The following is a 12,741-nucleotide window of genomic DNA, read 5'->3' on the forward strand; positions in this document are numbered from 1 at the left end:
TAGACCAAGAAGGAAGAACGCAGCTTGGGTAGTTTGGGTAACACTGGGGTGGAGAGTGAGCTACAAACTAATCATGAATAGGTGTGTATTCACCCCTATCTAAGCACCATAGCATGACCATTCGAGTTTCCCATAGATAGACAAGTTAAGGTGGGAAGGCAGTTCTTTTGCTGTATTCTTGATGTTACACTGTGACTGTATTCTTGGATATTACATTGCAAAGATAGCATCCTCAGCTTCCAGACACTTTTCATTGCAGAGTGCCCTCTGCTGAAGAAGCAGGGAGGTTCACGAAGAATTTTGCAAGTGAATAGCACTGTACCTCTCTCCTTATTTCTATGTTCTGTTATTTCCATTTGTATTAAAGAGCACTTAAACTCATTACCTTTTAATAGCACAAACCTTTATCTGGCATTAAAGTCTGCCACACATGACACTTGCCCCAAACACAAAACAAAACAAACAAAACCAAACATAACAACTATGAAATCGCCTTGCCTCTTGTATACATTTATACTGATGCTTGTCAAGAATTACAAGCCCATTGAAATCCCTAGTTTCTACAGTGATCCACAAGGTGAACAGATGTTTGTAGTTTCTTTCTTACATGCTTTTCTGAATTATTTGCAAACCCTTGATTGTCCTTGTTTCTCATTCTGGCTCTGAAACCTACTTTACAAGCATTTATAAATAGACCTACTTTACACGTTTGCAAAATCCTTTAAAGAGGGAATGGTATGTTGTGGTTTAGTTTCTTCTGTTTCCAGTTTCTTGTACAAAACTACTGCAAATTTTTCCTTTAGTCTTTTGCGTAGCCTTTGTGAATTATGAATGTAGATGGTGACTCTAACTTTTCTTGAAATCAAGATATATTTTAATCAAAATTTATCAAAATGCTTATAAGCTTTATTACTACTAGAAAGTAAACAGAAATAGGGACACTTTCTTTAGCTCTTGAAACTAGCTTAAAGAGATAAAATGGAAACATCCAAACTAGATTTTTATTAACATTATTGCATTTCTTTTGGTGAACAACTTTTATAAAGCTGGTTAATGCTACATAGCAAAACAAAAATGCAAACAAAACACACACACACACACAATATTTTAATTGATTTAAGAATAAAGAACTGTAAGACCATGAATTATATATTTATATATATATTTTACTTTATATTTTCCATTAGCATAGCATCTCATAAAATTAAAACACCATCAAACACTATCTCTTTAAATCGCACAGCATGCTATATATTCCAAGTAAAAATTGGAACCACTTACCTGTTTTGGCCTGTTTGATGATAGAGAATTTTAATTTTAGAATGTCCTGGAGCATTTGGGAAGTGGGATTGCATAACTATACGTATAATTATTCTTTGAGTTTCTTTTCCTGGGATATTGGTTAATTTCATTAACTACTCAATATCCGTTACTTTGCCAGTAAATTAAAGACTAAAAAGGGAGTGAAATATCATTATGGCTATTTTGCTTCTTTGTATGGCCCATTTTGAGTTTATTGAACATTTATAGCTATTAAAATATGGGCAAAATGCTTTATGTTAATTTTTTTGCTTCCTTTCATATTTGTTTTTTGTTTTTAGTTACATTTATGTCTTAATGCTAATGTTGGAAATATGCTGCTTGGTATGATTTTGAAACAATTTATTTACTTTCGAAAACATTTTTGTGTTTTCTCTCCTCACTTCATGAATATATTTCCTCTAGTTTACAAATTTACAAAAAGAGTATCGTTTGGGGGAAATGTCAAAATACCTTCAAATATCTTCCATTATACTCTTTGTTGCTTAGTTGTATTTTTGTCTTCATTTCTGTTTTATTAAGAGGTTTTCTTTTACTTTAAGAATTTGAAATCTGTCAAAACAGTGCATTAAATGATTCTGAATCATCATGATCCAGTGTTTTCTTTCCTTCTCCCAGAGATGGGCAGCCTAAAATGCATGATTGTTGTGTAATTTTGACGTATTTATAACCTTCTTTGTACATCCTGATCACCAGCAATCTCAAGCTTCTCGGCTGAATCTAGGGTTTGGGAGGGAAGAATTTGGTTAGTAAGGATGGGCAAGAGTTTTCTGGAAAGTTTGGTACTTCTGACGTATGTTTCAAAGCATGGCATTTGATTTTCCTATATCCTTCTAGCTATGTGTATTCAGAATGTTACATTCTTCTTTCCCTGCTGGGCACATTGAAAGTCTCCTTTTTCCCTGTTGGTTTACAATTTTACTGACAGAAAAAGGGCAAAAGAAAAGTCTGTTTATACAACCTAAATTGATTTTTAGTTCAAGTTGAAAACTTATTTTAAAGATATATAAATCATAACCAAGTTACTCCACTTGAGGCTCTATGCGTTGTGCCACTCTGGTTTTGGAAAAATATTCTGAAGTATCATTTGGATTTTGGCAAATATTACTGGGTCAGAAACTGGACCACCCAACTCTTTACCCTTCTCTGTTAGAGGAGTGTTATCCTAAATGAGCTTTCATTACTGACATCCCATTGTGGCTAACTCCTTTCCCCTGAATTGTACTTATGCAGCAGATAGTGTTGAATATATGCATGTATTTTTGTGATCAATGTCAAGTTTGCTGAATTAGTACGGTAGAGAAGTGTGTAATGGAAACATAACTGTAAAGTGTTAGAGTTGGGTGTTAGATTAATTCATTGCCATCTATCTTTATTTTGTTAATCCACTTCAGTGGATACAACACAAGTATTGTAAGTTCCTTTTCAAAACTGTGTTTGTATGTGTGTGTGTGTGTGCGTGTGTGTCAGTATGTGTGTGTTCTACCACACGAAATTACAACAACATCTGGAACACCTTTACCTGTCTCCAGGTAAAACAAATCAAAATAAAAAAACAGGCTTTTTTTCATATTTCTATTGGCATTCCTAATCTTTTCTCAGTATTGATTTTATCCACAGTTTTCTATAGTTAGTGAGAGGGTAAAGTCATTGGGTTGCAAAGATTACAGAGATTTTACTCTAGAACCCTGAAACAGAAATGCACTGACAATTTTCGTATTGCTGTTTTTCTCATTTGAGCTCTCCGTGTTTAATTACATAATGTTAATACTGTAAGTGGAAAGTTTCTGTAAATAATATTAGCTCTTTGGGAGAGAAAATTTCTGAAGAAATTTAATGAATACATGAAATAATGGTCTTCAGAACACATTCTTATTGGATGTATAGTATCCAAAATATATGAGAAATTCCACTTAATAGCAAAAAAAACCAAACTCCATCTAAAAATGGACAAAGGACCTGAACAGATATTTTCCCAAAGACGATGTACAAATGGCCAACAGGTATATTAAAAGATGCTTAATGTCACTAATCATCAGGGAAATGCCAATTAAAATCACAATGCGATATCACCTCATATCTGTTAGGAGAACTTTTATCAAAAAGTCAAGAGACAATAAGTGTTAGCAAGGATGTAGAGAGAAACGAACCCTTGTTGGTGGGAAAGTACAACCATTGTGCAACCATTATGGGAAACTATGGGGGTTCCTCAAAAAACTAAAAATAGAACTACCATATGATCTAGCAATCCCACTTCTGGGTACATATCCAAAAGAAATGTAGTCAGTGTGTCGAATAGATATCTGCGTTCTCATATTTATTGCAGCACTATTCACAGTAGCCAAGATGTGGAATCTACCTAAGTGTCCACTGACAGATATTGGATAAAGAAAATGTGATATATACGTACATACAATGGAATACTATTCAGCTTTAAAATAGAAGGAAATCCTACCATTTGCAACAGCACACATGAACCTTGAGGACATTATGTTAAGTGAAATAAGCCAGACACAGAAAGACAAATACTGCATCATCTCACTTATATGTGGTATCTAAAAAACAGTCAAACTCGTATTCAACAGAGTAGTATCATGGTTCTCAGAGGCTGTGGGGTGGGGGAAAAGGGGAGCTATTGGTCAAATGATACAAACCTTCAGCTGTAAGATGAATAAGTACTGGAGACCTAATGAACACTATGGTGACTATAGTTAATGTAATGTGTACTTGAAATATGCTAAGAGAATAGATCTTAAGTGTCCTCACTACATACAAACAAAAATGGTAACTGTGTGAGGTGATGGATATGCCAATTAACTTGATTGTGGTAATCATTTCACAATGTGTATATATATATATTAAAACATCACATTGTATGCCCTAAATATAGGCAACTTTTATTTGTTCATCATACCTCAATAAAGCTGAAAAAAACCTCACATCCTTATATGGAGTAAGCTGATCAATACTATATCATTAGCAAAAGCGGTGAGAGTTATATGTTATTTTCCAAAGATAGGGAGCCATTTTTTAAATACAGGACAAAATAATTATTTCTAAAAGAGTTTACATATTCACCATAATTAATGATGAAATGAGGTTTTATTGATTTTGGAAAAGGAGAACAATGAGTGGGCATTTACTCATTTAGATGTTATAATATTTTTTAATGTTACAATAATAAGGTAGAATAGGAAATAGCATTTTAAAAAATAAGAAATCTGTTTATCATTTATCTAAGAGCTTATTATTCATCATAAAGTTTAAGAACTCTAAATACTGCAATAAATAAAACTAGTCTTTTTATAACAGTCAATAAAGCTATTTAATTACTTTTGCGAGAATCCTCGGTTATATATTTGATTAATTTTTGCATTTTGTGTTGATGTTTGATTAATTATTTTCTAACTGTTATAATCTTGCACATTTAATTATTTGTTTTATTCTAAAGGTGACACACTTAGGTGATTTTGGGCATGTGTATGTATATATGTGTGTGTGCTGGGAGATTTCTATTAGAAATACTACCAAAAACAAAGCCCTCTTTTGTCTTGGCTTTTAATATCCACAAATATCAAACCAACACTTTGGGAAAAATATTACATGTGATTTCTACGTGAGTCAAAACCATAGCTGCTGGGGTTCAAGTCTATTGCCACTTAATGTGCTCTCAATCCTCTCTGTTTGCCATACCTTAACATCCTAGGACCACCTGTTTTTATCATATTAATGTCATTTAGCTTGCGTGGATGGCTAGATTTAGTTTTAAAGATCCTGGTTGACAGTGTTTCTATTTGACCAAGATAGCTCTCTTGTTTTCTCCTTTGCAAGTCTGACCCAGCAATACTTGCTTCTTGACCCACATGAATGTTGTTAAGAGTACTTTGTGTCTGGAAAGAAACTTGAATTCTTAGAATAAAGGGATGCCATCTAAATACCAAATTTTACATTATCGATTGCTTGCTAGATTGTACTGTGCGTGTATCCTGTCCAACCTAATTTTCTCACTGAAAACTTTGCCATCTTGCCTGCTGAGACTTCCTTTTCACTACTTTGTGTTGGCTTCTCTCCTCTCTCTGCCCATGCTGTGATAAAATCACTATGGTTAGAGCTAAAGCCAAACCTTTTAAAAACCTAATTAAGTCTTTTTTTTCTATCTGTGATAAAATATCACTGACCAGAAATCTAAAGAGCATTAGGGGAAGAAAACCATAAATAATGCCCTAAAATATAAGGACGCACATCAGTAAAGAGAAAAACAACTCATTGAATCATGCCACCATGCTGGGGCACTTTCATGAGGCTTAGGTATAAAGTGGTACTTTTATAGCCACTGGTCAGGATTGTAATTGGAATAGCTGTTACTGCTAGTATTGCTGTTATTGCTGGTATCTCAAAAATGTGAATCACTTTTTATCTCTTTACCATAAATAGATACCACAGCAAAAATGGATTTATTCATAAATTCCACAGATTGAGAAAGACCTCAAGCCAAAAGCAGGCCAGCTTTAGCTTCATAGGCTATAAGTCCTGAGCATTTCAGAAAAAATAGCTTTTCTAGAAGTTTAGATAATTTTGGTGAATTATGAAGTCCTTGAACTATTGTTGGGTCTATAATTTTTCAGGAGGCTGAAAAATCTCCCAGAGAATGACTAAGAAAACTTTTCCTGCATTGCCATATAGTTGTTAAAGTTCAAGTGGTAAACAAATAAAGGATGGAAATGTCATTCTGGTTTCTAAATATACTGTAATTTCTTTGAGATTCCTCTTATCAGGAAACTTCCGCCCTCAGGATTCTTTGACATCTAATTTGTTGAACTGTTTATAAAACACAGAAATGTGAAGATGCATGAGATGTTGTTTACAAAATATTCATGGCCCAAACTAGAAAAAAAAATCCACATTGAACACCTAACTGTTTAATATAGTGTGACTGTGATATCTTCTTAGGGGGAGTTCTTGATGTTTCTATTCCTTGGAAAAATTTGACATGAGACTATTATTGTCTTTGTGTGGTAGATTCCATTATTGTTCAGGAAATAATCATCCTTTTCCTGTTCATCTCCATGGGAAGATTGTCTACTACGCTATCCTATAGATGCTGGTCTTGGCCATATTACTTGCTTTGGCCAGTGGCATGCTAGTGAATGTGATGTGAGCAGAGGCCTGAAATATGGTAGTGTACTTGGGATTATTCTCTTGTGTCTGTTCCTCTGCCATGAAATATACTCTTTGATCTAGATAGCTCTCTGTCCCAAGGGCTAGGCTCATGCAAAACAGACTTGAACCCAAACGGCAGCTGATATGGTTTGGCTGTGTCCCCACCCAAACCTCATCTTGAATTGTACTTCCTATAATCCCCACACGTCAGGGGAGGGATCTGGTGAGAGGTAATTGAATCATGGGGGCAGTTACCTCCATGCTGTTCTTGTGATAGTGAGTTCTCATGAGATCTGATGGTTTTATAAGGGGCTTTTCCCCCACTTTGCTCTGCACTTCTCCTTGTTGCCATTACGTGAAGAAGGATGTGTTTGCTTCCCCTTCCTCCATGATTGTAAGTTTCCTCAGGCCTCCCCAGCCCTGCAGAACTGTGAGTCAATTAAATGTCTTTCCTTGATAAATTATGCAGTCTAGGATATGTCTTTATTAGCAGTGTGAGAATGGACTAATACAGTAAATTGGTAGCAGTTAGTGGGGCACTGCTGTAAAGATACCCCAAAATGTGGAAGTGACTTTGGAACTGGGCAACAGGCAGAGGTTGGAAAGGTTTGGAGGGCTCAGAAGAAGACAGAAAGATATGGGACAGTTTGGAACTTCCTAGAGACTTGTTGAATGGCTTTGACCAAAATGCTGATAGTGATATGGACAATGAAGTCCAGACTGAGGTGGTCTTGGATGGAGATGAGGAACTTGTTGGGAACTGGAATAAAGGTCACTCTTGCTATGCAAACAGATTGGTGGCATTTTGCCCCTGCTCTAAAGATCTGTGGAACTTTGAACTAGAGAGAGATGATTTAGTGTACCTGGTGGAGGAAATTTCTAAGTGGCAAAGTGTTCAAGAGGAAGAAGAGCATAAAAGTTCAGAAAATTTGAAGCCTGATGATGCAATAAAAAGAAAACCCCATTTTCTGGGGAGAAATTCAAGCCAACTACAGAAATTTGCATAAGTAACAAGGATCCAAATGTTAGTCACCGAGACAATGGGGAAAATGTCTCCAGGGCATGTCAGAGACCTTCACAGCAGCCTTTCACATCACAGGTCTGGAGGCCTAGGAGGGAAAAATGGTTTTCTGGGCTGAGCCTAGGGCCCCTGTGCTCTATGCAGCCTTGGGACAAGGTGTCCTTTGTCCCAGCTGCTTCAGCTCCAGCCGTGGCTAAAAGGGGACAACATACAGCTCAGGCCACTGCTTCAGAGGGTGCAAGCCCCAAATCTTGGTGGCTTACACGTGGTGTTGGGCCTGCAGGTGCACAGAAGTCAAGAATTGAGATTTGGGAACCTCTGTCTTGATTTCAGAGGATGTATGGAAATGCCTAGATGTCCAGAAATGCCTGGATTTCCAGGCAGAAGTTTGCTGCAGAACTGAAGCCCTCATGGAGAACCTTCTCTAGGATAGTATAGAAGGGAAATGTGGGATTAGAGCCCCCACACAGAGTCCCCACTGGAGCACTGCATAGTGGAGCTGTGAGAAGAGAGCCACAGTTCTCTAGACCCCAGAATGGTAGATCCACTGACAGTTTGCACCATGCACCTGGAAAAGCTGCAGACACTCAATGCAAGCTTGTGAAGGCAGCTGGGAGGGGGCTGTTCCCTGCAAAGCCACAGGGGCAGAGCTGCTCAAGGTTGTGGAAGCCCACTTCTTGCATCATCATGACCTAGATGTGAGACATGGAGTCAAAGGAGATCATTTTGGAACTTTAAGGTTTAATGACTGCCCTGTTAGATTTCATACTTGCATGGGGCCTGTAGCCCCTTTGTTTTGGCCAATTTCTCTTTGGAAAGGGTGTATTTACCCAATGCCTGTACCCCTAGGAAGTAACTAACTTGCTTTTGATTTTACAGACTCATAGGAAGAAGGGACTTGCTTTGTTTCAGATGAGACTTTGGACTTGGACTTTTGAGTTAATGGTGGAATGAGTTAAGACTTTGGGGGACTGTTGGTAAGGCATGATTGTGTTTTGAAATGTGAGGACATGAGATTTGGGAGGGGCCGGGGCAGAATGATATAGTTTGGCTGTGTCCCCACCCAAATATCACATTGAATTGTAGTTCCCATAATCCCCTCATGTCATGAGAGGGACCTGGTGGGAGGTAATTGAATCATGGGGGCAGTTACCTCCATGCTGTTCTCATGGTAGTTAGTGAGTTCTCACGAGATCTGATGGTTTTATAAGGGACTTTCCCTCAACTTTGCTCTGCACTTCTCCTTGTTGCCGCCATGTGAAGAAGGATGTGTTGGCTTCCTCTTCTGCCATGATTGTCAGTTTCCTGAGGCCTCCCCATCGCTGCGGAACTGTGAGTCAATTAATCCTCTTTCCTTTATAACTTATTCAGTCTTGGGTATGTCTTTATTAGCAGCATGAGAATGGACTAATACAACAGCTTAGAATTAAGCCCCACCCTAGTCTAGATCAGAGTTTCAGCTGACCCAGAGAGATGTGTGGGCAATAAATAAATGTGTATGGTTATATTCAGTGAGTTTTGGAGTGATTTGTTATACAGGATGAGCTGACTGATACACTTGGCATTAGCAGCTTTACCATTTACAATTTCAACTCTTCTCACACGTGCCCATAAAATTGAGAAACTTGAATTTTGCTACAGCATGTGATTGAATTTTGATCACTTATCTAGCAAGTGGGGCTATCACTTCTTTCTCAGGGAAATTTTGTTTCCTATTTATTGCATATATATTTTATTGGAGAGGGTGGTGTTCTTAGATGGTATTTGAGAATTAAGAGTTGGGCACTTATATTTTGTGAATATTCAAGGTTTACCATACATTTAACTTTAGGGTAGAAAATCTGTTATTTACCTGATATAGCTGTATACATTTCATTTCATATAGCAGCTTGGAAAGGCTCATTGCCTAATTTTCATCATTAATATAAATGATGAGGTAGGCATATATAAAAACAGAAGGAGAGTGTTGAGAGCTTCAAACACTGGGTCATAAAGTAGAGTAAACTGAAGTTCCTGAGGTAGACAGATCTGAAGGCTTGAAGAATGAGACCAGAGCATCTTTGAGATTTTTTTCCAGTTGATTTCTTCTCAAAAGCTGTTTATTTTCTTGTTTCTCTTTAAGAATGCATAGAGGTAATATAGCAGACACTATTGGTGCAGGTACCCATAGCAGGAACCACTTATTAACAGACACCTTTCATTGGGTTTCCTCCTTTTGCTGTCTAATTTCTACTCTTTCATGATGCTTCATGGAATTTCTCCATAATAAACTCGTCCCAACATTGCACTCTAGTATGACATTTTTTTTCTGATTGATATAGGAGTCTTATTGGATAGAGAAAGAAGTCTTTATTTCATTATTAGGATTTATTTAAAACAAACTGAATACAGTCGTCTCGTAGTCAATTTTAGGAAATATAATTAACAATCACATTTTAATACAAAATATTACAGAAATATAAAAAATAAGGAATTATCTATTAACTATTCAATCAATATTTATTGTTTACCACCTTGTTATTTGTGTTTATATTCCCAGTGCCCATTATACAATTAGAAAAAGGTTCTAGACCAACAACCATATGAAAAAAAGCTCATCATCACTGGTCATGAGAAATGCAAATAAAAACCACAATGAGATACCATCTCATGCCAGTTAGAATGGCGATCATTAAAAAATCAGGAAACAACAGATGCTGGAGAGGATGTGGAGACATAGGCATGCTTTTATACTGTTGGTGGGAGTGTAAATTAGTTCAACCATTGTGGAAGACAGTGTGGCAATTCCTCAAGGATCTACAACCAGAAATACCATTTGACCCAGCAATCCCATTACTGGGTATATACCCAGAGGATTATAAATCATTCTGTTATAAAGACACATGCACATGAATGTTTATTGCAGCACTGTTCACAATAGCAAAGACTTGGAACCAACCCAAATGCCCATCAATGATAGGCCGGATAAAGAAAATGTGGTACATATACACCGTGGAATACTATGCAGCCATAAAAAGCATGAGTTCATGTCTTTTGCAGGGACATGGATGAAACTGGAAACCATCATTCTCAGCAAACTAACACAAGAACAAAAAAAGCAAACACCACATGTTCTCACTTATAAGTGGAGTTGAACAATGAGAACACATGGACACAGGGAGGGGAACATCACACACTGGGGCCTGTCAGGGGGTGGGGGCTTAGGGGAGGGATAGCATTAGGAGAAATACCTAATGTAGATGACGGGTTGATGGGTGCAGCAAACCACCATGGCGCATGTATACCTATGTAACAAACCTGCATGTTCTGCACATGTATCCCGGAACTTATAGTTAAAAAAAAAGACAAAGAAAAAAATAAAAAAAGGAAAAGGTTCTAGAATCAGTGAATGAATCAATGAATGAAAGAATGGATAGAACATAGTGCATTCCCTCCTGGAGCCTACAACGTAGTTGTAGAGACAAACATGTAAACATGTCAGAGCAATGTGATATGTACAGTAATAGAGAAATGAATAAGGTGCCATAGGAGCACAAAGAAGTTATAGTTAGTCTTTCCAAAGGAGCTGATGGGTAAACTGAGTCTGAGAGGAGTTAGCTTAACAGACTAGGGAGTAGGAAAAAGAACTTCCAGATAGGTAGAGGGGAATGGTCAAAGGCACAGAGTTGTATGACTTGCAGAATTGCCTATTTTGGAAATAATTGTTTTTGGTGGTATGGCTGAAGTATAGGATGTATATGGTACAGCATAACAAAGTAAGGAGAACCTAGGCAGTTGGAATCCATGCCATGGGTCCTTTGCCTTTAATGCCCCTTTCTGATCCCCCTATGACTATGCCCTCTTCATGAGGTGAGATGTCCATAGAGCTAATAGGTTATGCCCACCTAGAGTTTGAACTTCTTTTTCTAAACCATGCTCCAGGTACTTGCGACTTAGGAATTTTCCTCTCAGATAACCTCAGCCCACTTTCAGGACCTGCACAGTTTTCTTCCCGAGATCTGTCTTACTGGGGGAAGGCTATGACACTGTTGTTTGCACCCTTAGATGTGAGAGATGGCCAAGAGGTATCTACTTGGGGAATGTAGATGGAGCTTAGAAATACAAGTTGGGGTGTCCGTAGGTTTGTTAGGGAGGCTCTTCATACTGCTAGAGGGAAGAGAAGGATCTGGGCAGAAGAAAAATGTGTGGGGTAGGTGGTAGGTAAAGGCCTCCATTTGTATTCTTGCTGTGGGCTCTGCAAATGTTAGCATTGGGCTTGCATGAGAACCTTATTTTTAATTGTGAATCAGGAGAAAAGTTTATCTCCTGAAAGGGAATAAGAATGGTATAGAGGTTTCAAGGAGAGCAGTAAATGTTCAGAAAAGCTTCTGTAAAAATGAAAGCAGGACACTTACAAATGGTTAAAATGATAAATAGTACATGTGTATTTTAGCACAATAAATTTAAAAAAATGAAAGCAAGAACAAATTAGAGATTTATAAGAAGTTTGCTGAGAGCCAGTTGGAGACCACCTGCAGCTGGAGACGATGACTCTGTCATGAAACCTATCTGTGCAGTTGTCCTTTTTCTCTTTCTCTCAGCAGGCTGGATATAAGAGGAGAGAAGGTGGCTGCCAGTACCTATTAGATGCTGAGCGATGTCAGAGTCAATGCCATGGATGGATAGCAGATTGAATAAGTTGGAAGTGCTTCCAAGAAAGTGATTCAAATTATTCTTTATGGAGATTAAGATTGATAGGGAAACATGTGGACCTGAAAGAATATGATGACCTGGTGACCTGGGGAAAAAAAGGAAGAATGAAAGATATATTGTTGGTAAAGTTAAACAGGAAGTATAGTGGAAAAATAGATGTTGTTTCAGCCAGTGAGAACTTGGAGTTTGGTATATTTCAAGTGGAAAATTTCCTGGAGAAATGAAGGTTCAGGATATGGTCTTAGGTGATACTAGCTAAAGTAGAATGGGGTTGAAAAAATGTGGATCTTTGTGGATACAAACTGCACGATACATCCTCAAGGATGTTGAAGTTACCCAACATGAGATCAGGGCTCAGAGTTGAAAGAAGGATATCAGCTCTCATTGAATATCAGGGAGCTACTCAAGGCCTAGACATGAATGCAAGGAGGAGATGCAGCGGAAGTGGAGCCTGATGACATAATCTTGAAAGCAGAAAAGTTCTTACAGGAGGATGATCAGAGCAATGGTTTTGAACAGCAATCGGAAGTAAGGATAATCTACTGGAT

Source organism: Nomascus leucogenys, chromosome X, assembly GCF_006542625.1.
Source record: "Nomascus leucogenys isolate Asia chromosome X, Asia_NLE_v1, whole genome shotgun sequence".
NCBI classification, from domain to species: Eukaryota; Metazoa; Chordata; class Mammalia; order Primates; family Hylobatidae; genus Nomascus; species Nomascus leucogenys.